The sequence below is a fragment of the Boleophthalmus pectinirostris genome, unplaced genomic scaffold, assembly GCF_026225935.1.
Source record: "Boleophthalmus pectinirostris isolate CB_2022bp ecotype Guang Dong unplaced genomic scaffold, ASM2622593v1 HiC_scaffold_6, whole genome shotgun sequence".
Taxonomy (NCBI): domain Eukaryota; kingdom Metazoa; phylum Chordata; class Actinopteri; order Gobiiformes; family Gobiidae; genus Boleophthalmus; species Boleophthalmus pectinirostris.
Genome location: NW_026571447.1, coordinates 41,096,578 through 41,123,278, shown reverse-complemented (window position 1 = coordinate 41,123,278; position 26,701 = coordinate 41,096,578). Strand labels below are relative to the sequence as shown.

At 43.3% G+C, this 26,701-nt stretch overlaps 1 protein-coding gene across 1 annotated transcript in view; it reads right to left on the bottom strand.

The window, feature by feature from the left end:
* Positions 1-26,701, bottom strand: part of LOC129411829 (lamin-A-like) — a 49,085-nt gene that overhangs the window by 8,069 nt on the left and 14,315 nt on the right. The gene's annotated exons all lie outside the window — the stretch shown is intronic.

Below are 26,701 nucleotides of genomic sequence, written 5' to 3'. Positions count from 1 at the left end.
AGCACCCTAACATTATCCTCTTCAGGTAGAAAGCAATCGAGACTGATAACAGATCGGACAGTGTGTGGTAAAGAGGAAGAAGAAGACACGCATGTTGTGGGCTGGTCTATGTTTTTGCAAAGGTTTTGGACACACAGGGGGCAAGGCCGCAGATGTTTTTCAGGTGGTAACCAAGGTGACATTTTTAACAGATGTAATATGCACCAAATATTTCAGTTATTTTATTTGAATTGATGTGTATTATTGTGCGTTCAATTTAACTTGAAAATGACCTATTAACTACAAGCCTTCCACCCTGGACAGTGGCCAATATGAGTAATAACCACTACAGAACATACTTTTGCAGGAATGTCAATAATCAAAAGCACTTCATTTGTTGATACACTTCATACACAGGAGTTACAGCTTACAGCAACTATGAACCTTAAAGTAAACAACAGAGATTTTAACAGACAAGCAACCACTGTAGGATTTAGTCATTATCAGCCCTAGCAGTTAAGATTTATCATTCATGTATAAAAAACACCAAATGTCCACATATCTTTGGATATTATGTTGATGACAGTTAAAAAACAGATGGTCAGTGAGTTCACGCCGACTCCAATCCAGACTGAATGTCTAAAAAGCCTCAGTAATACACTCCTGTTGTACTGGTTTCATATCTTAAGAATCCCCATCCTCATCCCCAATCATTAAGTCAAGAATCATCTTAATCATGTCTGCTTATTAGGCAAGCACTTTTACACAAACACACACATCCACTTGAGACAGATAACAACAAATGATCAAGGGAACGCAGTGCAAATGATCCCCCATTTGGGATTCCTCATTCACTTGTGTGGAACACCACAGTCAGAGCTGAGACAATCAATTCTGTCTTTTTAATGATAATTGAACTGTCTTGTTTTTAGCAGTTTTGCATGGATTGTAATTCAGCCGCTTAATAAGAAATACACTGTTAAAAAGCAGGGATCTAAACCAAAACAAAAATGACATAAATAGTGAAAGTGGCTAAGATGCTTCTCGCTCTGGCCTTTGATGCCTGGGGAATGTGAAAACCACCATCATTAAAAATAAAAATTCAACACCATGTTTAAGTGTACTTTGAAATGACTAAATCGGCAACCCACTGATGGGCACTTTGGAGGAGGAGAGGCAGGAGTAGAGGGGGTCGGCTAAAGCTGGAGCGTGTTTGCTTTTGTTTGAAGTTTGCTACGCTGTACTGAAAATAGACCCCTGGTTGGAAAGACGTTTTTAATGATCAGTCAGTCTACGAACCTAAGCTTTCATTAGTGACTATTCCTAATGCATGAGCCCACATTCCCAATAGTCATGCACATAGTGTACAGAACAGGTGAAATCCACGGCCATTCAGCACACGCCACTATGTATTGTATTTGTGTAAGGGGATAAAAGGAAGTACTAAATCATGTGGCTTTCCTTGACCTTGCCCCTAACAATGTCATGTCACTTGTGTGTTTACAGTTCTGAGCTACGTGCTGGCTTCCAACCAATCTGAGCTGACAATTACCTCCAAGACATGGCAACCACAATGATTTATAGCCTGTATACATCAACAAAAAACCCACTGCACGCTGGGAGCCAGAAAGCAGGTGGAATGGGCGCTTTAATCACTATTATAGCTCCCGTACGTTATAGTCTTGTTTTGATACAATACATATAGAAAGTGAGTAAATTTTGAAATGGTCAAAAAGGTGTAAAGAAATAATTAAATTGGTTTACTCTGGTGTAATAATATAATCCATAATCAGCAACATTAAAAGACGTTCCTAGTGGGTTTCTGACTCACCCACCTCACTTCATCCTGAGGCGTGTCTTTCTCCATGGCATACGTTGGTTTGCATGGACATATAAAACATAAAGAGATAAATATTTGTATGAAGCTTACGTTGTTTTGAACTAGTGAGAGGAGAAAAATTATGTTCATCCACGCATCACTTCAACTGAGCGTAATGGACCTGACACACCTGTGCGTAAGAATAAGCGCCAGTGACCGCAAGAGCTGACCCGTATTCCCGCCCTGCTGAACACAACAACAACACATGCATTAAGCCGACTCCGTGCACTCACCTTTCACCAGGAGCACGTAAACAGTGTAGAAGGTAAAAAGCAAATGACTCTTGAGGTTCATCCTGTCTTCCTTCCTCTCGTCCTCTCTCCTCCGCACTTCTGATTTCTTCTTTCCCCTCGCTGGTTCCCGAACCGGACCGCTTTGTTGTAGCTATCCAGATGGACTTCTTTGCCTGACTTCACGGCCCCGTTATGATGCTTTTGTCGCTTATGTCCACACGGAATGCGATAGTATAGTCACGCAGGTTCGTGTTGAGTAGATGGGACGGGGCAGTATAGCAGTAGTAAAGCCTCGTCAACAGCACGTCCTCCGTTACGCACGGTCCTGAATGGATGGATGAATAGATGCTGCCGCTGCACTGTCGGCTGTGGCGTACAGTCCACACTGAGCACCGACCACGAGTCGATTGTTTGAGTCCCGCCCAAATGGATTTGACTGACAGAAAGGGACAACCAATGAGAGTGACTATAGGCAAAGAGGGGCGGGGCGACGCGAGGAGGAGTTGCGGAGCACTGTAAAAATTGTCACTCTGCGCTCGTTTGAACAGTTCAATATAAAATTATTATTCTTTCCTTATTTGGCTGCTTTTTAAAAAATACATTTTGATGATTTACAACATTTTGAATGTGTTTTTTCTTAGGCATAAATACACCTAGTCTCTCAGTATATAGTATTTTGACCCCATTTGTCTGAAAGAAGGACTGAAGGAGTCCTTGTTCAAATATCTTGCCTTTTCTGCAAACATGAGAAATAGTCTATTTGTTTAACTCCTGATTATTTTGTGAAAACGTCTGAAGGAGAAAGTGAAACGAAAGTGAAACTCAAAACATTTTAATACGACGTCGTTTTCGGATAATTTTGCATTTTCAAACCAAAAAACGGAGCTCGGTGATTTAAATCTGTGACAAGTTCAAGTTAAAACCCCCAGGACACACACGGATACAGGACGGGAGCGTGCGGCAGGTGCGGCAGGTGCGGCAGGTGAGGCAGGTGCGGCAGGTGAGGTGAGCAGACCAGTGCGACAGGAGCAGATGTTTGAAGACGGGTTTGACGGGATCATTACCACAAACACACGGCACTTATTTCCATCCCCAGGAGCCAAAAGGAGCCAAAAGGAGCCGGAGGAGCCGCAGACAGTAAACACAGAGCTGCAGGATCGTAACTTTTACACCTCGTGTCTGTCAGACGCCGTTTTACACGTTTCACACGAGTCTGAGGGCGACTAACGTGTGCGAGAGCCGATCTGAAAACAAGATTGTGCAAAAAAAAAAAAATCCTTAAATGAACTGAACAAAGTCACTTTTACAGTTTGAAAACAGCCCGAGAGTCGCTTTAATTCCAAATAAACATAATTTATTTCTGAATAAAAATGAATTCTGCTTTAAAAAGTCACAGTCAAACACTTAAAAAAATCTCTGCACCTGATTTTTACAAACTTAAAACCAGGGAAAACAAAACTAGTGGAAATGATCCGACGTCCTTCCAGATTATCAGACAAGAAAATGTGGAATGAAAAAATGATTTTGGTCAAATACACGGGAAAAAAAATGGATAAGTTGCAGAATAAACCAGGACTAAACCAAGGACTAGAACAGGACTAAAGGACTACAAGGACTACAGGACTAGAACAGGACTAAAGGACTAAACCAGGACTAGAAGGACTAAACCAAGGACTAGAACAGGACTAAACCAAGGACTAGAAGGACTAAACAGGACTAGAACGGACTAAACCAGGACTAGAACGGACTAGAACAGGACTAAACAGGACTAGAACGGAAAACGGGACTAGAACTAAACCAGGACTAGAACGGAACTCAACCAGGACTAGAACGGGACTCAACCAGGACTAGAACGGGACTCAACCAGGACTAGAACGGGACTCAGGACTAGAACGGGACTAACCAGGACTAGAACGGACTCACCAGGACTAGAACGGGACTCAACCAGGACTAGAACGGGACTAGAACAGGACTTGAACACTTGAACAGGACTGAACAGGGACTTGAACAGGACTTGAACGGGACTTGAACAGGACTTGAACAGGACTTGAACAGGACTTGAACGGGACTTGAACAGGACTTGAACACGGACTAACAGGACTAGAACTGGGACTCAACCAGGACTAGAACGGGACTAGAACCAGGACTAGAACGGGACTCAACCAGGACTAGAACTGGACTCAACCAGGACTAGAACGGGACTCAACCAGGACTAGACTCACAGGACTAGAACTGGACTCAACCAGGACTAGAACTGGAGGACTAGAACAGGACTACTGGACTAACCAGGACTAGAACTGGACTAGAACTGGAACTAGGACTAGAACTGGACTGAACTAGGACTCTGGACTAGAACTGGAAACCAGGACTAGAACTGAACTGGACTCAACCAGGACTAGAACTGGACTAGAACTGGACTCAACCAGGACTAGAACTGGACTCAACCAGGACTAGAACTGGACTCAACCAGGACTAGAACTGGACTCAACCAGGACTAGAACTGGACTTCAACCAGGACTAGGGACTGAACTGGACTTCTGAATAAACCGTCTGTTTTCTGGTTCTTGACCTGGTCACTGGAGACTCCAGCCTGGACAAGACTCGTCCTGCGTTTGTCTCAGTGTCAGTTTCATGTGAAGATCTGAACCTGCAGGATTCGATCCCTGAGCTGCAGAAGCTGCACTAACTCTGACTCAGGACTGGAGCAGGTTCTGGGGTTTAGGGAGAAACGTTTTAGGTTTAAACTCACTGATTTCAGCGTCGAGACTCGTGATTCTGTTTTCTGGAGAATCGCCTTGACGACCGAAACAAATTATAACAAAAACAACGAGTCCAATGTTTTTGTAATTAAGAATAAATCTGCGTTAGTTTTTATGTAACGATGATTTACAGTTAAACGCCGTATTTGATTTGAACGTGTTTGTAAAAGTCTGGACTTCAGGGTCAGACACTTTGAAAAACAAATGAACAAACGACACACAGATTCTCCAAAGTAAAACCAAAAATAAGAAAACGAAAAAACTACATTTTTCTTCATTATTTGTCTCCAAAACCAAAATGAAAAAACAGAAAATGATTCGGATTTTTTCAGTTTTTGATTTTGTTTTTAAATGAAAAATGGAAAAAAAAAACAGATAACGGACTGAAACAGGATTAAAACAGGTCCAGGACCAGAACCAGAGACCGAGACTGGGACTGGGACCAGACCAGGACTGAGACCGGGACCAGGACTGAGACCAGACTGGGACCAGACTGGGACCAGACCAGGACTGAAAACAGTTCAGTCCTGGTTCAGTCCGTTCTCCGTTTTTTCCATTTTTCATTTAAACACAAAATAAAAAACTTCAAAAAAACGAATCATTATCTGTTTTTTTATTTTGGTTTTGGGGACAAATAATGAAGAAAAGTGTTTTGTTTTTTTCTTATTTTTGGTTTTATTTTTAAAAACAAATGAACGAACGACACACAGATTTTGCAGACACAGGGAGGGCATCTGACACACGGGGACATGCAGCTGTCAGAGTTGATGTGAGTTCTCGTTAGACTCATGATTTCTGTCTCTGTGGGTCGTTTACGAGGACGAGGATCTTCACACACTTTAACACAAACATTCTGTCTCATAAACCCGAGATTCACCGTCGACTCCTCCTCTGCAGATTCCTCAGACCTCAAACCTACAATTGTGGAATGTACCAAACCTGTCATCACCTCGTCCTCAAACCGCCGTCACTTCAGGCTTTAAAGATGCAAACCAGAGTGCCTAATTTCGTTTCCAACCAGCTTCAAACTGACTTGCCTGTGTTTTACGACTGTCATTTATGCTATAGTTCGCACTCGACGCTTACCGACACAAACCAAGAAAGACGTTTGAACGAAAACGTGATTATGAAAACGACCTTTTTCCGGCGAAAGAATCTGCTTGCTTTGCGCTGTTGCGGTCTATTGTGCAGCTTTAATGCACTGTAATTATTTTGTTTTTATTTCACTTTTTAACAGGACAGGTTTAAGTTTTAGTCAAAAATTAAAGTGAACTTGAGCTTGTTGAACGTGCCCAGAGCTCCAGACGTGTTTTTTGGAGGAGAGTTCTGGGTCTGGTTTGAGTTTTGTGAAGAAAAAATAATTCAGTCCAAACGGTTTCATTGAATCAAAGCCTCATGAGAATTTAAAATCTCAGAAACAAACAAGAGAGTGACCCCAGAGCCGAGGTAAACACGCTCAGATCTAACGCAGCTTTTACTGATAAATAATTAATAATCTGCTTTGTTATTATTTATTCTTAATTACAGAAACAATGGACATGATGGACAAGTTGGTTTAGACCTGATAAAGTCCTGGTTTAATACTTGTTCAGTCCTGGTTTAGACCTGGTTCACCTCAGTTCGGTTTCGCTCCTTTTCCTCTTTTCTTCTTTCAGCGACTTCAAAAACTGACTTTCTTCTGCGGCGAACTGGTCGTGGATTCTCGTCCACCATCGCAACAAACTTTGTGTAAACTGAGAGGAAGCTACAGTTGGAAAAAGCCGCTGCATTTGTCGAATAAACGGTGCTTTGCATTTGTGTAACGCATGAGAGGTGAACGTAAACCACGCAGGGTTGGGCAGGATCCAAATTTAGATACCGTGAAACCGTCTCAGGATTTTACCGAGGTACACGGTATTACAGTATTACCAAAATATTATAGTACGACTTTGGTAAACTACGAAGCCGCACCGCTGTACGGTCTGTGTGTACGGTCTGCGTGTACGGTCTGTGTGTACGGTCTGTGTACGACCTGTGTGTACGACCTGTGTGTACGACCTGTGTGTACGGTCTGTGTGACGGTGTGTGTACGGTCCGTGTGTACGACCCGCGTGTACGTGCGTGTACGTGTGTGTACGACGTGTGTGTACGTGTGTGTACGACCTGTGTGTACGACCTGTGTGTACGGTGTGTACGGTGTGTGTACGGTCGTGTACGTGTGTACGGCCTGTACCCTGTGTGTGTACTGTGTGTACGACCTGTGTGTACGGCCTGTGTGTACGGTCTGTGTGTGACCTGCAGACTTGGGCCTGACTCCACTGCAGGCGTCAGCGTTTACGTGTGTGAACCTCACGAAACCACAACCGCAGGTCAATGTGAGGGCAGCACCACCGGCCGCTGAAGAAGCACAGAACTGCCCCAGGTGAAGGATGTGCTGATGGTGAAGCACAAATACAACCAAAGATTCATGCTCTGTGGACACACGCGTCTACGCTCACGTAGAGCCTCAAAAAAACAGGATGGATCCCACTTTCTGAAATCTACACCTGCAGGACCTGCTGCTCCAGACGAGCGCCGCCCTCACTCACTGTCCATCCATTCCTCCAAAAGTTGCAGTTTTTACACTCGTGTAGAGTGAAATACACATGTGCAGTGGAGCCGGGTCCATAATCTCTGAAAAGTTAAAACATGAACAGTTTCCAACGCGACACAAACAGAACAGAGTCACCGTCAGCCGCAACATCCACTGAAAAAACATCGATACTCCACTGAGTCGTGTCCTTTAGTCCGACAAAAGCTGAACCACGCGGTTTTAAGTTTAGTTTCTGTAAAACGTAAAGAAATGTGGCCTGAAACCAAAATGCTGCAAATTGTTGAAGTACTAGTATTTTTGGGGGGACAGACTCTCACAGTTGGACTTGTGTCTCGTCTTGGTCTTTTATGAGTCACGTGACACAGAACGAAACTAATCAAACATCATAAATACTCTTAGTTTTAAATCCTGATCGCATTAAACTGAACATACAACCACACATTCATTTGTGCTGAGCAAACACATTTAGATATCAGTAAATTTGAATATTAGATCAGGTCCTTATGCGCTGCAGGTTTTAGAAACAGTTTGATTGACAACCGCCCCCCACGTCCACAGTCGATGGATTTTATTTATTTTTTTGGTCATAATCCCAAGGCCGCTGCATTAATAATGCTATTTTGAATTTTCACTGACAATTTGAAAAAAAATAAAAAATAAATCCTCCATAGAACCTTTAAGATGTTCCACAACACAGAACTAAAATTCCAAATTCCAAAGCAATAACCTCTAACTTTTATTCACAACTTTTACACTGAAAAAAAAAAACTGTTTGAACTTATAAAGCTGCATTGTGTAACTTTCCGTTTGGGGGTCTGTCACCTCCTTGTTTCCATGGATACACCATCGCTCTGCCTGGAATGTTCCACAGTGGGACTTTAAACAGCTCGACTTTACATTTATTCAATTTCTGGTGGTTTCATCGCTCAAAAGTTCCTCGAAAAACAGACGTTCTGACTGTGAGCGTCGCCGCCTCTCCACAGACCTGACCTGGAACTCGGTCTGCTTTGGTTTTCCGTGAAGTCAGAAAGGTTTAATGCCGCACTGTGAAACATTCCAGACAAAGTCATAACATCTGCGTGGAGAAAAAAAACGCCAGAAAAGTTCTAATTTTGGGCTTTACTAGTGAGTTCCTCCACGTTTCTTCATGCAGCAGTCGGAGGGAGGACGGTTGCGCAAAAGTCGTAGTAAACGAAAGCATCTGCACGTTTACGACGCCAGGACTCGCTCGCTCAATCCGCCTTTGTTTGGAAGCCCGGCGCTGTTACGTAACCCGCCCCGAGGAGGAGAGGAGAGGAGAGCCAGAGGAGCCGGAGTGAGGAGCCTTCCTGGAGCCCGTCATCTTAAAAACCATTTACGAGCCTGTGTGTGCGAGTGTGAGTCACCGGGCCTGAAGCCAGCGGTGGAAACTTTCAGGGCCACAAGAACCGCGCTTCACAAAAGAGCAGATCCGATTTCACTGGAGGAGGAGGAGAAGGAGGAGGAGCAAGGAGGAGGAGAGGGTGAAGCAGGAGGACGGTGGAAAACAAGCTCGATTCTACTAAGAAACATCATCTGTTCAGGACGTCGCTCATCAGAACATCTCACCGTCCTCCATAACCTACTTAGAACACCTCACTCTGCTCCATCACCTCCTCAGAACATTTCAGTGTCCAAAAAACGTTTCACTCTCCACCACCACCTCCTCAGATGATCTTTCCTCCTCCATCACCTCGTCTGAACATCTCACAATGCTCTACCATCGCCTCAAATGATCTTTCCTCTTCCACCACCTCCTTAGAGGATCTCACTCTGCTCCACCACCTCCTCAGAGGATCTCACAATGATCTACGACCTCCTCAGAAGATCTTTCCTCCTCCATCACCTCCTCAGAACATTTCAGTGTCCACAAAACATTTCACTCTCCTCCACCACCTCTTCAAATGATCTTTCCTCGTCCATCACCTCATCTGAACACAACACTCCTTTATCACATTTTCAGAACATCTCACAACGCTCCACCACCTCCTCAAATGATCTCAACTCTTCCACCACCTCCTTAGAACACCTCACTCTGCTCCACCACCTCCTCAGAGGATCTCACAATGCTCTACGACCTCCTCAGAAGATCTTTCCTCCTCCATCTCCTCTTCAGTCACCTCCTCAGAACATCTAACTCTCCACAGAACATTTCACTCAGCTCTACCACCTCCCCAGAACATCTTCATCTCCACAGAACACAACACTCTCCTCCACCAGCTCCTCAGAGGATCTTATAAAGCTCTATCTCCTCCTCAGAACATCAGAACATCTCACTCTCCTCCATCACTTACTCAGAACATCTCGATCTCCACAAAAACATGTCACTCTGTTCCACCACCTCCTCAGAAGAGCTTTCCTCCTCCATCACCTCCTCTGAACACAACAGTCTTCTCCATCACCTCTTTAGAACATCTCACTCTGCTCCATCACTTCCTCAGAGGATCTCATAATGCTCCATCAACTCCTCAGAAGAGCTTTCCTTCTCCATCAATGCCTCAGAACATCTAACCCTCCTCAGAACATTTCACGTTTCTCCATCCCCTACTCAGAAGATCTCACTGTCCTCCATCTCCTTCTCAAAACACGTCGTTCTCACCTCCACCACCTCCTCAGATGATTTCATTCTCCTCGATCGCCTCCTCAGACCATCTCACTCTCCTCAAAGCATCTCACTCCGCTCCATCACCTCCTCAAAACATCTGAAAACATCTCACTCTCCTTCACCTCCTCAAAATATTTCACTCTCCTTGGAAAATCTCATAATTCTCTATCTGCTCAGAACATCTAATCCTGCTCCATCTCCTCCTCAGAAGCTCTCCTCCTCTGCGGTCACGTTTGTGTTGTTCTGAGAGAAGTGAAACCCCAGAGGAACCGCAGAGGAACCGCAGAGGAACCCAAGAGGAACCCAAGAGGAACTCGAGAGGAGCACAGATAAAAGCCAAACAGGAAATCTCCGTCCAGGCGATTACAGGAAGAACTTGACACTTCAGACGGTTTTATCACGAGACGCAGAAGCTCTGGACTTTAACAGTTTTACACGCCGGATCCTGAGGGACACGCCCGCTTCCTGTTCCCCCTCCACAGACTAAATATATACACACACAGGGTCTCCATGACAACGGAAACATCACGCGGTGCGGCTTTAATTTGCAGCTTTGTGTCCGAAAAAAAAAAAAAGTCAAAAACCCCCCAAAAAAATGAATGTCTGGTTCCATTTCTCTCCGTTCACTTCTCCAGACGTCAGTGAAGGAACGAAAATGTGACATCACGTTGGGGGTGTACTACATGCGTGTCTATGGCGGAATGTTCAGCCGTTACTACACTGCAAAAAAGCTTGACCAAAATTGAAGATATTAAGACTTATTTAAGTTTTTATCCATCAGAAAATGACTTAAACACAGAGAAATGACGTGTCTGTGCCAGGTCTAAACCAGGACTAAACCAGGACTAAACCAGGACTAAACCAGGACTAAAACCAGGTCTAAACTAAACCAGGACTAAACCAGGACTAAACCAGGACTAAACCAGGACTAAACCAGGACTAAACCAGGACTAAACCAGGACTAAACCAGGACTAAACCTAAACCAGGTAAACCAGGAAAACCACTAAACCAGGTCTAAACCAGGATTTAAACCAGGACTAAACCAGGACTAAACCAGGTCTAAACCAGGTCTAAACCAGGACTAAACCAGGACTCTAAACCAGGACTAAACCAGGACTAAACCAGGTCTAAACCAGTAAACCAGGACTAAACCAGGTCTAAACCAGGTCTATTTAAACCAGGACTAAACCAGGTCTAAACCAGGTCTACTAAATCCTGCTGTGTGGACGTGTTTCTTCTTCTTCTATCAATAATATTTTTAATTTGGTTCAGTAAAGTTTGGACTTTTTATTTTCTTTTATCAGACAAAACTTCTTATGTGAAGATTTCCTCGTCTTTGTTTACTCTACAACAAATCAAGTAATCCAAAGTAATCAGATTACCTTACTTACTTTAAGTAACTTCATGGATTCTGTTACATTTTGGGGTGTGTAATCTGTAATTTGTAAGGGAAAACATTTTAAAAGTAAACTTCTGATCACCAGTCTGTGAAACAAGTCACTACTCTGATACTGTATGTATGTAATCTGTATTTCTGTATAAATACTCAAAAGAGCTCAGCTGCTGTGGAGGAGTTGGGGGCTGATGGAGGAGGACACCCCCCTGCTGAGGAGGAGAGGCTCTGTCCATATCTGCTCCACCAACAAGAAGAAACCAAAAACTCATCAGGCTTTGCAAATGGATTTATTATTTATCTTCAGGAGATTTAACATTTTTTCTACAACAAATACATTTTATAATTCGACCTCCTGCATAGACTAAAGCTGCACTGTTTTTATATTAGGTGTTTTTTAATGAAATGTTTTGTTCAGCAGCTTCACTTTTTCATTGCTTCGTCATAACATAAACTCTCCCCAGTCTGAGCAGCTCGTCACAACCATGAGATTTACTGATTTTATAAAGAAATACAATTAAGATTTTACAGAATTGAGTGAAACATTTTGGCCTCCACAGTATTTTGTGTTTCTCATGTGGCTCCATGGGAAAAAGAATCGCCCAGCCCTGGTTTAAAGTCTGACTTGAGTGTGAGAGTTTCAGACAGAGCAGTGCCCACAGTTAGCGTCACACTGATGATCTCAGCTGTGAAGAATTTAGTGAGAAAATATCAGTGTCGAGTTTGTAAAGGACGAAGTAAAAGTGTAAATCTGACTCCATCTCTTTGTCCGACTGAACAAACACACACACACACACACACACACACACACACACACACACACACACACACACACACACACAACACACACACACAAACACACACAGACACACACACACACACACACACACAGACACACACACACACACACACACACACACACACACACACACACAACACACACAGACACAGACACACACACACAACACACACAAACACACACACACACACACAGACACACACACACACACAACACACACACAAGACACAAAACACACAGACAGACACAGACACACAGACACACACAAACACACACACACACAAACACACACACACACACACAAAACACACAGACACACACACACAGACACAAAACACACACATACAGACACAAAACACACAAACACACAAAACACACACACACACACACAGACACACACACACACACACAGACACACACACACACACACACACACACAGACACAAAACACACACACAGACACACACACAAAACACACACACACAAACAGACACACACACACACACACACACAGACACACACACACACAGACACACACACACACACAGACACACACACACACACACACAGACACACACACACACACACACAGACACACACACAGACACACACACAGACACACACACACACACACACACACACACACACACACACACACACACACACACACACACACACACACACGGTCGTTTCCTGAGGCTGTCGTGTGGAGGCGTGGGCGGTTTGGACAGGTGCGGCCCTGTGCGGTGGCAGGGTACAGGTGTGTCCCATCCGTCACCACGGCGATTCAAACACACAGATACACACACACACAAACACACACAAACACACACACACACACACACACGTCGGGGACTTCCATTCATGTCCTGGAAACTGACACTGACCTTAAAGCTGCACTGTGTAACTTTTCAACTGGGGGTCTGTCACCTGCTCGTTTCTATGGAGATGTTAGTGCTTTGTTTAGAATGTTCCGCAGTGTGACTTTAAACAGCTCTACTTTACATTTATTCAATCAATCACAGGTGGTTTTATCGCTCAAAAACACCTCGAAAAACTGACACTTGTGACTGTGAGCGCGGTCGCCTCTCCACAGATCTGACCTGGAACTCTGTCTGGTTTGGTCTCCGTGGAGCATTTGACCAGAAAAGTTACACAATGCAGCTTTAAACAAAGATGCATCTTGCCCCCATGCGGATAAATTCGACCTCGAGAGCTGCTTAAATAATGATTCAATTCCGTTTGCGCCTCGTTTTTTTAAAGGTGTTTTTTTGGTCTGAGGATCAGGAGGTGCACTGTCAGCATGCCATTTGTTCGATTCTGCTTGTGTATAAGTTAAATTCATTGTGAAACCTGCGTACAGATGATAGTCGTCACAATAAACACCCATAAACTCTCCCCGGCTGTGAAGCCTTATCGGGTTTTATCACCGACTCGTAAAACTACAGTAAAATCTGAACAATGAACTTTACAGTGTCACAGTTCTGGACTGTGGCCCGAGCGAAGACACAAAAACAATTCACCGAGCACATTTGGAGAGACGTTTGGCAACAACAAAAAAAACAATCTCAAAATCAGTCCAAAACACAGGTATATTCTGTACATTCTCACATTATTTGGAGTTATTTAAAAGTCGTCCGTCTGCTGCACTCACACGTGTCGTTCATAGTTTTTTTTTTGTTTTTTTTTCATGCCTCGGTGAGAATCTGCAGCGTAATTAATCGTGGATCTACAGAGACTTTATTCATCTCGAGAGAAATTCAAGCTTCGAGAAAACAAACATTTCAGCGACATATTTAACATACACAGATCGAAGGTGTAGGTGAGGGGTTTCCCACCTTTTTTCCTCCGGTGAGATATTTTCCCAAAACAAATCAATCAACCAACAACTTTATTAATCCCAATCTTGGTCATGCACAATATATAAATATAAATAATAAAGAAAAAGAAGACAGACACTAGACGTTCGAACCACAGAGCATCAGGGACACAGGAACAAATTCACTTTCAGTTTAAAATCCTTATGGCAGAAGGAAGAAAAGATTTGGTGTAACGGTTAGTCTTTTGCTGTGGGGCGACATAGCGCCTCCCAGAGGACATTTTCATGAACTGTGAGTGCAGGACATGGTCAGTCTGGCTCAGTTTGGCCTTAGTCTTTTGTAACACCTGATGTCTCCACACAGACTCCAGATCCTCCGTCTGAACACCACTGATTTTGCCGCAAACTTTTACAATCTGGTTCAGACTGTTCTTGTCTTTCACAGATCATCCATAAAACCAACAGATAAAAGAAAAGGTCAGCAAACTTTCAATAAAAGAATGATCAAAATTATTTAAATATGATACATTAAAAGAGCTGAGCTGAACCCGCTGCTGTCCTCGTTTGACGATGTGCTCAGTTTTCTTATCGAACCTTAAAGACGAATCAAACACAGTTCCCAAGTGTTTATAAGAGTCACCATCTCTACTGCTTCTCCATGGATGGAACTATTGGGCTGTGGACTTTTTTCCAGAAGTCCACAACCATTTCTTTGGTTTTGGCTACATTTAGGTCCAGGTGGTTTTTATCACACTGTTCAATGAAAGCAGGTAAAGCTCGGCCGTGGTCTGAGTTTGCTCCTGCAGGAGAGAGGAGGACAGTATCATCTGAGAACTTGATCATGTAGCTGCGGACCTACAACTGTCTGTATACAAAATATAGAGCAGCGGAGACAAAACGCAACCCTGGGGGGCACCAATATTTGAAACGACAAAAATACCAGAAAGATAATTATTTTAGTGGTTGCAAAAAAAATGTAGTAAATAGAAGAGCCACAGTTTGAGCTCAGTTTGGTGCCTTTGAAACATAAACCATTGTCCGTTTATTAGCTCGTTATGCCCATCCTTTATTCCTTTGTCAGAGCGTCATCTTGAAACCAGTTCGTTCGTAAAAATACAGCGAGAGGAAACAAACAAGTGAGTAACAGCGCGGCAAAGAACGACAGCACAAACTAAGCTTCGTAATCCATGTACCTGCCCAGAGTTAAACATTTAAACTTCTTTTTAAAGTGGAAGAGGCTGGTGGTTTCTGCACAATTGTTCCAGAGCTGCAGCCTTTGAACAGAGATAAACAATTCCAGAATATTTGGTTTAGTGTCACCACATTTAAGCAAAGAGAAAATCAGAACAATCTCCACGTTTATCAAAAGGCGGTTCTACAAATGCACAAAGAAGTGAAGAGTAGGACTGGTATCGTTCAGAAGTTGCTGATACGATACTTACCTCGATACAGTGCGCTGTGATAAAATCGATAATCTATTTGATAATATAACTAAAATCGTGGCTGTGACACTAAAAGTCGTCGTTAAACCTGTTCTTGTGCAAAGTTCATCTGAAACGCAAACATTTTAATCCCCAGAACAGAGAAAATGTCAAATGTGTCGCATAAAAGAGTTTCCTTCCTCTTAGGACAGGAGTCTCCAAACCTTTTTCCTCAACTGAGCTACTTTCACAAAATAAAAAAGGCCAAAAACAAAAATGCCAAAGAGCAACTAGTTTTAGCGGTCACCAGAAATTGAGTAAATATAAGAGCCTCAGATAGGAAACAGTTCGATGTCTATAAAACATAAACTATTATCCTTTTATTAGTGCACAAAGTTACGCATTAAAATAGGCATTTAATCAATAAAATATGACTTATTCAGCACAATAATATAATCTAGAGATCTCTCGGCGAGCGACTTGGAAGTGGGTGGAGAGCTGCAGGTCGGAGACTCCTGCACCAGGACTTTAGAATCGTACCCAAGCCCGGATCGTCCCTAAAGCGCGATACGTTTGTCCAGAGTGAGCGTGAGCCGTGGGGGGGGGCTCGGTCGGAGGAGGTGGGCCGAAAACACGACACAGAGCTCATGTACACACACACACACACACACACGACTTTACGAGCCGTGTGTGTGTGAGCGCTGATGTCACTCATACGAGGAAAACCGTGAATAAACTCGGCTCCAAAACAAACGCAGTGACTCCGTTCTGACCTTTAATAAGGACAGTGACAGAAGTTCAGCTGCCAAAAACTCAGAGGAGCGAGGATCATAACACAACTCACGTCTGTCTCACTGTTTAAAACGTATTTGTGCCGCTGGACTTATTTTCTCTGTTTACATGTGGAGCAGAGCGAATGATTTAGCAAACAGCGTCGTGTGATAACATCATCGACTGTGGTTCGGTTCTGCAGGTGTGAGTGTGGAGCATAAAACCACAGCGATCAACATGGTTCTAAAGTCCTGGTGTGAGTCGCCCTAAACAAGCAACAAAACCGTAGCTGTAACACAATCATTTAGTAAAATACAACAAAAAATACTTTAGGTGATATATCGATACAGCAGCACATTTTATCCGTACTGTACTGATCAATCAATTTCAGTTTTTTGTTCGAGCCGCCGGTCCACAAACATACTGCTGGACCTTAAACTGCTCCCTGGCGCAAAACAGTTTGGGGCCCACTGCATTAAACGATACGGTCGATATTTTAATGTTTTTGCACAGACCTGAGGAACAGTATTTCTGATTTCTTTGTCTCAGCTCCTGGATCAGGGTTCAGTCTTAGTCCACAGTGAAGGAGCCACAGATGGGGACCTGGAGCATCATATGTGGGGACCTGGAGCCGCATATGTGGGGACCCGGAGCCGCATATGTGGGGACCCTGGAGCCGCATATGTGGGGACCTGGAGCCGCATATGTGGGGACCTGGGAGCCGCATATGTGGGGACCTGGAGCCGCATATGTGGGGACCTGGAGCCGCATGTGTGGACCTGGAGCCGTATGTGGGGACCTGGAGTTGTATGTGGTGACCTGGAACCGTATGTGGGGACCTCGAGTTGTATGTGGGGACCTGGAGCCTCATATGTGGGGACCTGGAGCCGTATGTGGGGACCTGGAGCCGTATGTGGGGACCTGGAGCCGTATGTGGGGACCTGGAGCCGTATGTGGGACCTGGAGCCGTATGTGGGGACCTGGAGCCGTATGTGGGGACCTGGAGCCGTATGTGGGGACTGGAGCCGTGGGACCTGAGTTGTATGTGGGGACTTGGAGCCGTATGTGGGGACCTGGAGCCGTATGTGGACCTGGAGCATGTGGGGACTGCCGTATGTGGGGACATGGAGCCGTATGTGGGGACATGGAGCCGTATGTGGGGACCCGGAGCCGTATGTGGGGACCCGGAGCCACATGTGGGGACATGGAGCCGTATGTGGGGACCCGGTTTATGGAGCCACCTGTGACCCGCTGAAGACGAGCATTTTTTTTTTTTTTGTCCAGAATGTTCCACAGCATCTCGAGCCTTTTTTAAATTCAAACTTGTTGCTAAAATAGTCGTGTTCTTAAGGTGAGTGGGCTCGCCTTTCCACAGATCTGGCGTCTCTTATCAAAACCTTTGTGGAATTCCAGGAACAAAAGACAAACTTCCCACACTCCAGTTTCTGCGTAAAGTCTTTTTATAGCTCCTCACAGATCAGCCGCTGAACTCTCCTGCACACACTCCTGCACACTCTCCTGCACACACTCCTGCACACACTCCTACACACACGTTTAAGCCCGATGCTCCGAGCGCTGACGGAGACGATAAGAACAAAACAAAAACATCACCATGGCGACGAGCAGGACACACCCACAGCCAGAAAAGTGACATAATGCACTTTTGAATGTAAAGAACAGAACCAATGAAATGTTTTTGTGGCTGAGACTCGCAGTGGAAACGTCGCAGCAAATGTTTGTTTTCCTGAAGCTTGAATTTCCCTCGAGTTCGATAAAGTCTCTGCATTTCCAGGATTTTTTACACTGCAGATTCTCAACGAAACATCAAAAATATGAACGACACGATGCAAATTCCTCTGATCTGACAAAGATTTTAAAAAAAAAATTTATATCAGGTTTTTCATCTTCATTTTTATTATCTGTTTTCTTTAAATAAATCCTCATTTGTTGATCCTGATGTAGTCCTGGTTCAGTCCTGGTTCAGTCCTGGTTCAGTCCTGGTTCAGTCCTGGTTCAGTCCTGGTTCAGTCCTGGTCCAGTCCTAGTCCTAGTCAAGTCTAGTCTTGGTTTAGACCTGATTTAGACCTGGTTTAGATCTGGGTTAGACCTGGTTTAGACCCAGTTTAGTCCAGGTTCAGTCCTGGTTCAGTCCTGGTTTAGTCCTGGTTTAGACCTGGTTTAGTCCTGGTTTAGTCCTGGTTTAGACCTGGTTTAGACCTGGTTTAGTCTTGGTTTAGACCTGGTTTAGTCCTGGTTTAGTCCTGGTAAAGTCTAGTCCTGGTTTAGACCTGGTTTAGAAGTGGTTTAGACCTGGTTTAGTCCAGGTTTAGTCCAGGTTTAGTCCAGGTTTTACTCCTGGTTAAGTCTAGTCCTGGTTTAGACCTGGTTAAATCCTGGTTTAGTCCAGATTTAGACCTGATTTAGACCTGGTTTAGTCCTGGTTTAGTCCTGGTAAAGTCTAGTCTTGGTTTAGACCTGGTTTAGACCTGGTTTTACTCCTGGTTAAGTCTAGTCCTGGTTTAGACCTGGTTAAGTCCTGGTTTAGTCCTGGTTTAGACCTGGTTTAAGTCCTGGTTTAGACCTGGTTTAGACCTGGTTTAGACCTGGTTAAGTCCTGGTTAAGTCCTGGTTTAGACCTGATTAAGTCCTGGTTTAGACCTGGTTAAGTCCTGGTTTAGACCTGGTTTAGACCTGGTTTAGACCTGGTTTAATCTCAGTTTAGTCCTGGTTTAGTTTTAGTTTAGTTTCTACTTTTAACTGATTTTCTGTTAGATTCAAGTGTTTGTATTTTACATTTAGGCCTGAGTTTTTCTGCGCTGCTCGTGTGGACGTAACAGAAGAATTTAAAATAACTCTGAACATGTTTTCTATTTTAATCTGTCACAGAAGTCGTCAATCTTTACTTTAATCACCAGAGTTTAAATCCACAAAGAAAAGAGCGAAGAGTCCGAGGAATCAGAGTCTAAAACATTAAACATATTTAGATTTATTTAACGTATTTTCCTTTTCTGTAAATATTCAAACACTTCATAAATAAAACGAACGACTCGAGTGACCAGACTTCTAAACTGGGACACACCCGGGTCTGGATGTTTGGTATAAATAAAATTAAACCGTGGAACTTTGTGGATCTCGTGATGATCTGAGGAACTTCTGACGCTGCAGTTTGGTTTTGTTTTATGTTCGTTCACAAACACGGATTTGTGTTTTACTGCAAAACAAACGAGAATTTATGCTCCTGTTTACGGTTGGAGAGACTAGACAAAAACTGGGACAGACCTGGTTTAGTCCTGGTTTAGTCTTGATGTAGTCTTAATTTAGTTCTGGTTTAGTCCCAATGTAGCCCTAGTTTAATCTTGCTTTAGACCTGATGTAGTCCTGGTTTAGTCCTGGTTTAGACCTAGTTTACTCCTGGTTTAGTCCTGGTTTAGTCCTGGTTTAGTCCTGGTTTAGTCCTGGTTTAGTCCTGGTTTAGTCCTGGTTTAGTCTTGATGTAGTCTTGGTTTAAGTTCTGGTTTAGTCTTGATGTAATTTAGCCCTAGTTTAGTCTTATTTTAGTCCCGGTTTAGTCCCAATGTAGTCCTAGTTTAGTCCTGGTTTAGACCTGATGTAGTCCTGATGTAGTCCTGGTTTAGTCCTGGTTTAGACCTGGTTTAATCTTGGTTTAATCTTGGTTTAGACCTGGTGTAGTCCTGGTTTAGTCCTAGTCTAGACCTTTTTTAGACCTGGTTTAGACCTAGTTTAGTTTTAGTTTACTCCTGGATAAGTCTTTGTTTAGTCCTGGTTTAGTCCTGGTTTAGTTCTGGTTTAGTCCTGGTTCAGTCCTGGTTTAGACCTAGTTTAGTCCTGGTTTAGTCCTGGTTTAGTCCTGGTTTAGTCCTGGTTTAGTCCTGGTTTAGTCCTGGTTTAGACCTGGTTTAGACCTGGTTTAATCCTGGTTTAATCCTGGTTTAGTCCTGATGTAATTTAGTCCTAGTTTAGTCTTAGTTTAGTTCTGGTTTAGACCTGGTTTAGACCTGGTTTAGACCTGGTTTAGACCTGGTTTAGACCTGGTTTAGACCTGGTTTAGTCCTGGTTTAGACCTGGTTTAGATCAAATTGGTCAAAAATATTGACACCTGGGACGTTTCTTGTATAAATTGGGACATTTCACTGCACTGTAAAAAAACTAAATCTAGTCAAGTTAAAACGACCTGAATTTAAAAAAAAGTTTTATCATGATTTGAGTCAATTTCACTTGACGAATAAAATGATCCTTTTGTACTTTTTGTATTTAAAATATGAAAATACATCTGGCTCCACTTAAAATGAGAAAAAAAAAACAATAATACAAATAATAATACATCAGTTTTATAATCGCACTTTTCTTGCCTCTCAGACTCTGTACAGATTCTTCACTCACTCCAAACTCTCTTCTGTTTCTGTTGGAGCCACAGCTGCCCTGAAAACGAGGCTGCCAATCTGTGCCATCACGACAACAGTTTTTTTTACGACTGTCGCCCCAATTGTCAAGTTGAATCTCCACAAATAAAGCAAAATGTTCTAAGTTTAAGTCATAGTTTTTTTCTTTTGCAGAGTGGATTTGGATAAATCTGTGGGGACGGGGACAAAGGACAAAACTGGGACGTCTAGGAATGAGCCGTGTCCAAACTCCCACACGTCTGACTGTCCTGTGTGTGTGTGTGTGTGTGTGTGTGTGTGTGTGTGTGTGTGTGTAATTGTGTTTTTAAGCTGTGAACAGTGAGAAAAGATTAATTTCCTTTTCAAAATAAAGTTTCTCTTATCTGATCTTGTACAGTTTTCCTTCTTGTAAACAGCTGAGTTTCTTTATGACTTATCTTTCCGTTTCATTTTGATTTGTACATTTACATTTACATAATCAGGCCTTATTACTGTTTATATTTTTATTTTATTTTTTGTTATTATATTTTATTGTGAAGTGTGACTCCTGTGTCCAAATCATTTCCTTGTGGATCAGAAAAGTTTGTCCAAGTTTAAATGTCTTTGGTGTAAATGTAAAAATCTGTTTTGTGTATTGAGCCTCGTCCTGAGCTAAACCCGCAGGACTCACACGGGGGCAGGTGCGACAGGTGCGACAGGTGCGACAGGTGCGACAGGTGCGACCCTGTCCTGTCGTGGGAGCACAGTCCTGCAGGAGCTGGTGGAGCTCGGGGCTTTTCCTGCAGCGTCTCTTCCTGCTCCGTGTGCAGAGCTCATACCACAGGCCTGAGTCACCGAGTCACATGACCCGCGCACACACACACACACACACACACAGGCGCGCGCAACCATGGCAACCACACACACACGGCACCATGGCAACCACACACAAAACAACAACCACAAGGCAAACAGAGCGAGGGGGAGACACCGAGAGCAGAGAGAGAGAGAACATCTGGACCTGAGCACTGACCTGAGCACTGACCTGAGCACTGACCTGAGCACTGACCTGAGCACTGACCTGAGCACTGACCTGAGCACTGACCTGAGCACTGACCTGAGCACTGACCTGAGCACTGACCTGAGCACTGACCTGAGCACTGACCTGACCTGAGCACACACACAGAGAGAGTACCCCGCTGGAGGAGGAGGATAATAAAGTGGGATAAAACAGTGGTTCATCCCTGGTTTTTGGAGGTTGGTAATAATAAAATTGTAAAACGAGTTTGTAATTAAGGAGAATTGTTCTGCGCTCGTTTCATTCACAATGAACATGAGTCAGTTTAGTCACATTTTCTTTGTGCTTTGGTCGTTTTTAAGCAGCTTTTCTGTATTTTACCACATAAATATATATACACACATATATATATACACACATATATATACATATATATACACACACATTATATATATATAAATAATCACACACACTGTATATTCAGATAGTACCAGATACTGTGGCATATAAACGCAGAATCCTTGAATACTGCAACAAAGTGAAGTCACATGTGTCCAAAAGACAAACACTTTCAGTCTTTTCATCACAACAGCCAAAATCAATAAAGTGACCAACATGAGTGAAATGACGGCGCTAAACCTGCACACGTCTGAAAAGTTTCACATGAACCATCTCCAACATGACAAACAGTCGTGTCGTTTCCTTTAGTCCAACAGAAACTGAACCACATCAGCGACACAAGGAAAAAGACGTTTTGTTGTTGTTTTTTTCAGAGCTTCTAGTTTATGTAAATGAGTCATGTGGTTTTAAGTTTAATTTCTGTAAAATGTAAACAAATGTGCTCAAAGCTGAATGATCTGATCAAACCTGCTGATGAGCCTCTACAGTGTTTATGGTTTATTAAAGTTAAAGTTGAGTTTATTTATGCAGAAGATTTTAATTGAGAATCTGCCTCAGTGCGTTTGGAATATTTGGGTTTGATCTGCGTAGTGAAGCTCCTCACCGCTGGTTCGAACCTCCTGAGCTTCTTCTGCTAAAGGAGCTCATGGTGGTTTGCATTTTTCCTGGTTTATTAAATATATAATTTTACGCTTGCACATTTGTAAGATTGTGTTAAGAAATCAGGATGCTCCATTTGATCACAGGGATGTGAGGTCCCAGGTTCTCAGTGAACATGTAAACACAGAATCCTGAACACTGCAATGACCGGGACACTGATGTTCACGTAAACACACTCCATAAAAGACACGATTCTCACGCAGTGTTAAAAGCCGATGAGTAAAAGTGTGTTTTTAAACGAGACTTAAACGTATCGACTGAAGGGGGCGCTCTAAATGCGAGGGAGAAATCTCCTCCCTGATCAGTCAGCTGAACACTCCTGCACACACTTTCTACACACACGTTTTACCCCGGTGCTCCGAGCGCTGACTGAGACGACAACAACAAAACAAAACCAAAACATCACCATGGCGACGAGCAGGACACACCCACATCCAGAAAAGTGACATAATGCACTTTTAAAGGTTGTATGGAGGATTTTTTTGTTTGTTTCAAATTGTCAATGAAAGTTTAAAATACCATTACAGAGACGCAGCAGCTTTGTAATTATAATGACCAAAAAAAAAAAAAAAAGAAAGAAAATCTATCAACTGTGGACGTGTTGAGGCCAGAAAAACATCAGCCAATAGAAAACGAGGCTGCCTCATTTTCTATTGGCTGTTAGGTTGTCAATCAAACTCCCTACGTTTCTAAGGTAACTATGCAGCAGTTCTTAGAGGCTTTTTCTAATTGTGGCTCTCGCAGTTCGCATAAAGTTTGTTGCGATGTCGGACGAGAATCCACGACCAGTTCGCCGCAAGAGAAAGTCCGTTTTTGAGGTCGCTGAAAGAAGAAGAGAAGGAGAAAAGGAGCGAAGACAAACTGAGGTGATTCTTGGAGATTCCTTTCAGTGACTGCGCGACTGAAGCAGACAAAGGGTCTAAAAACTGAGGTGTCGATCTCTAAATTATTTCTCGAGGCTGTGGAGGAGGAAGGTGGCGTCACGCATGCACTACATTTGAAAAAGGACTGTTGCTGGATTTCTCTTTCCTTAAAAAAATCCTCTATACAACCTTTAAATGTACAGAACAGAACCAATTAAACGTCTGAACGAGCGTTTTGATTCCTTGGTTTTTGTCGCTGAGACGTGCAGTGGAAATGTTTGTTTTCCTGAAGCTTGAATTTCCCTCGAGATCGATAAAGTCTCTGCATTTCCAGGATTTTTTAAACCACAGATTCTCAACAAAACATCACAAATATGAACGACACGATGCAAATTTAATGTCTAAATGTGAGGGAGAAGTGTTCCGAAGTTTGGGACCGACCACAGAAAATGGCCGGTCACCTCAGAGTCACCGCGGCTTTTGAATCTCGTTTTTGGGACGATAAAACCTCAGAGCGCGAAGGAGAGCAGGAACAGTGAGGTCTGAGATGTACACGCTTTAAAAAACAAACAACAACATTTTAAAATCCACTCTAAAATGAATGAATGACTCAAACTTGGGACTGTCCCCGGTAAATACGAACGTCGGATCACGTGAACACAAACGTACAGAGCCGGAGAGCGCCCCGCCGGAGGACAGGGAGGGACCCGTCTCCGTGTCTGAGGCCACGTGCCGAGACAAGCCCAGAGGCGCTCGGATCGGCTCGTTTATGATCTGTGTAAATCTGTAACCGCAAACTCCACACTCCGACATGAGAAAGTCGTCATAAAGTGCAGCCGGAGTCAAAGTCTGGACTCTGATCCGTGAAAACGCTCGGACAAAACTCAAGACTTCAGTTTAGGGAGCACATTTTAACAGCGAACTAAGTGGTAATTGGTTTGTTAATTAGCTGTTATTTAACTATTATTTGTCATGAATCAAACACTTATTCATGCTTTTTAAGACTTACAAGTGTCTGCACAAAAACATCTATTATAATCTCCACTATTTTATGGAAAGAAAATAGTAAAATGGGTTAGACCTTTCAAAAATACATTGAAAATACTTTATAAACACTAATAAACATGTAATTAAGCACTTATTATGCATTTTAATATTAACTAGATATTAATATGTGCTCCTGAATCTAAAGTTTTACCAGAAAATGACTTATCTGTCCATGCAGCAAGATCATTTTACTATTTTATCTTAAAATAAACAACTTCTAGACGAGAATGAAACCGTCTTAAGTGTTCAGAATAAGTTTATAGATGTTTTAGTTTGAGATAAAGAAGCAAATCTGTGTCACTGGATCGAAAAACAAGTGAAGTGTTGCAGGAAAACTCTGGTAAATGGATTGTAGTTTCTTCTTTTAAACATTTATTACTTAAATTTAAGATTTTCTGACTGTCGGTGACCATTTTTAAGACCAACCAACGAATTCAGAAGGAGTAAAAGGGGTTCTACAGTCATGGAAATCCTGGAAAATTGTAAATTCAGTGAAAGGTTTGGAAAACTTAGTCTCTCTTTCCCTTGGCTCCAGTGATCCGTTCAGTTTTCATGAGTTTGTTCTGATCATTTCTGCGTCTGATGTCTTTTGTTTAAAAGAGACGACAGTAAATGCACTGACGGGATTTAAAATGTTCAAAAACTATAATCCCAAACCATAAAGTGAGAGGAAAGACTTAAACATTTCAGATTTAGACCTAAAAGTCTGATCAGTTCTACACATGTAGTTGCTGGAAAATCATGGAAAATTCACTTTAGGGAAATGAAAAAGTCATGAAAAAGTTTTGAACTTTTGTCAGTGAAAAAGTGGGTTGAGAATAAATCTAAAAACAAGATGAAAAACCTGATATAAGTTTTTAAATCTTGTCCAGATCAGAAAATCTCCTCCTGTCGACGCCCACATGTGTATCTGCATTTAACTCTACAAGTGTTAATTTGATCTAAACTCATTTCTGTGGACACGTTCACTCTGGACTCTGCTGCTCCGCTCGTCTCAGGTGAAGGTCACAGGACACTTCAGGTCTGGACGTCGCTCTGAGCCGCGAGGGGGCGGAGCTTGTCGTTGTGTAACCGGTGCTGCCTTCACGAGTCTGTGCGGCGGTCGGGAGATGTGACCTCTGACCTCTGAGTGTGTCATGTGCTTTTGGTCGGACGCTGAGAGAACAAGACCTGTTTGGGACTCGTGTTTGAGTAGAAACTTTAGTTTAGACTCGACACTGATCCTGCGCTGACAAAATGACCCCAGGAAGCCAAACTTACACCTGAACAGAGCCCAGAGGAAGTTTGTGACGCGAGCGTGAACAGAGTCTGTTGCCTTGAGTCGTGATTTTAAACATGTTCACTTCATCCTAAAAATCTGTTTAATCTGTCTCATTTGTTGTGAACTCCATTTTGACTCCCACCTGCCCCCAGAACACACCTGAGACAAGCCCCGCCCCCCCGGCCCAAACACCTGAGACAAGCCCCGCCCCCCGGCCCCACACCTGAGACAAGCCCCGCCCCCGGCCACACCTGAGACAAGCCCCGCCCCCCGGCCCACACCTGAGACAAGCCCCGCCCCCCGCCCACACCTGACAAGCCCCGCCCCACACACCTGAGACAAGCCCGCCCCCCCGGCCCACACCTGAGACAAGCCCCGCCCCCCCCCTGACAAGCCCACACCTGAGACAAGCCCCCCCCCGGCCCACACCTGAGACAAGCCCCGCCCCACACACCTGAGACAAGCCCCGCCCCCGCCCACACCTGTCCTACTGAGACAGGAGTTGTGTAAATGAACTGTAAACATGAATTATCGCCATGAAAGATCAAATTTTATGAATTTATATTTCTATATTTGAAATGGAATTTAAAAATTTCAGTGGATCCAGAAAGAACAGTTGCTGGCCCTGCCTTCAGAGAAAATAAATAAACAAATACACAGAAGCCCCGCCCCCCAGACCACACCCACTGCAAATCTGATCTGACCAAGATTTTAAAACTTATATCAGGTTCATCTTGTTTTCAGTTTTATTTTCTACTCACTCGTTCTGATGTTTCATTCTCGTCTACAGGTCGTTTATTTTAAGATAAACTTGTTAAGTAAAAT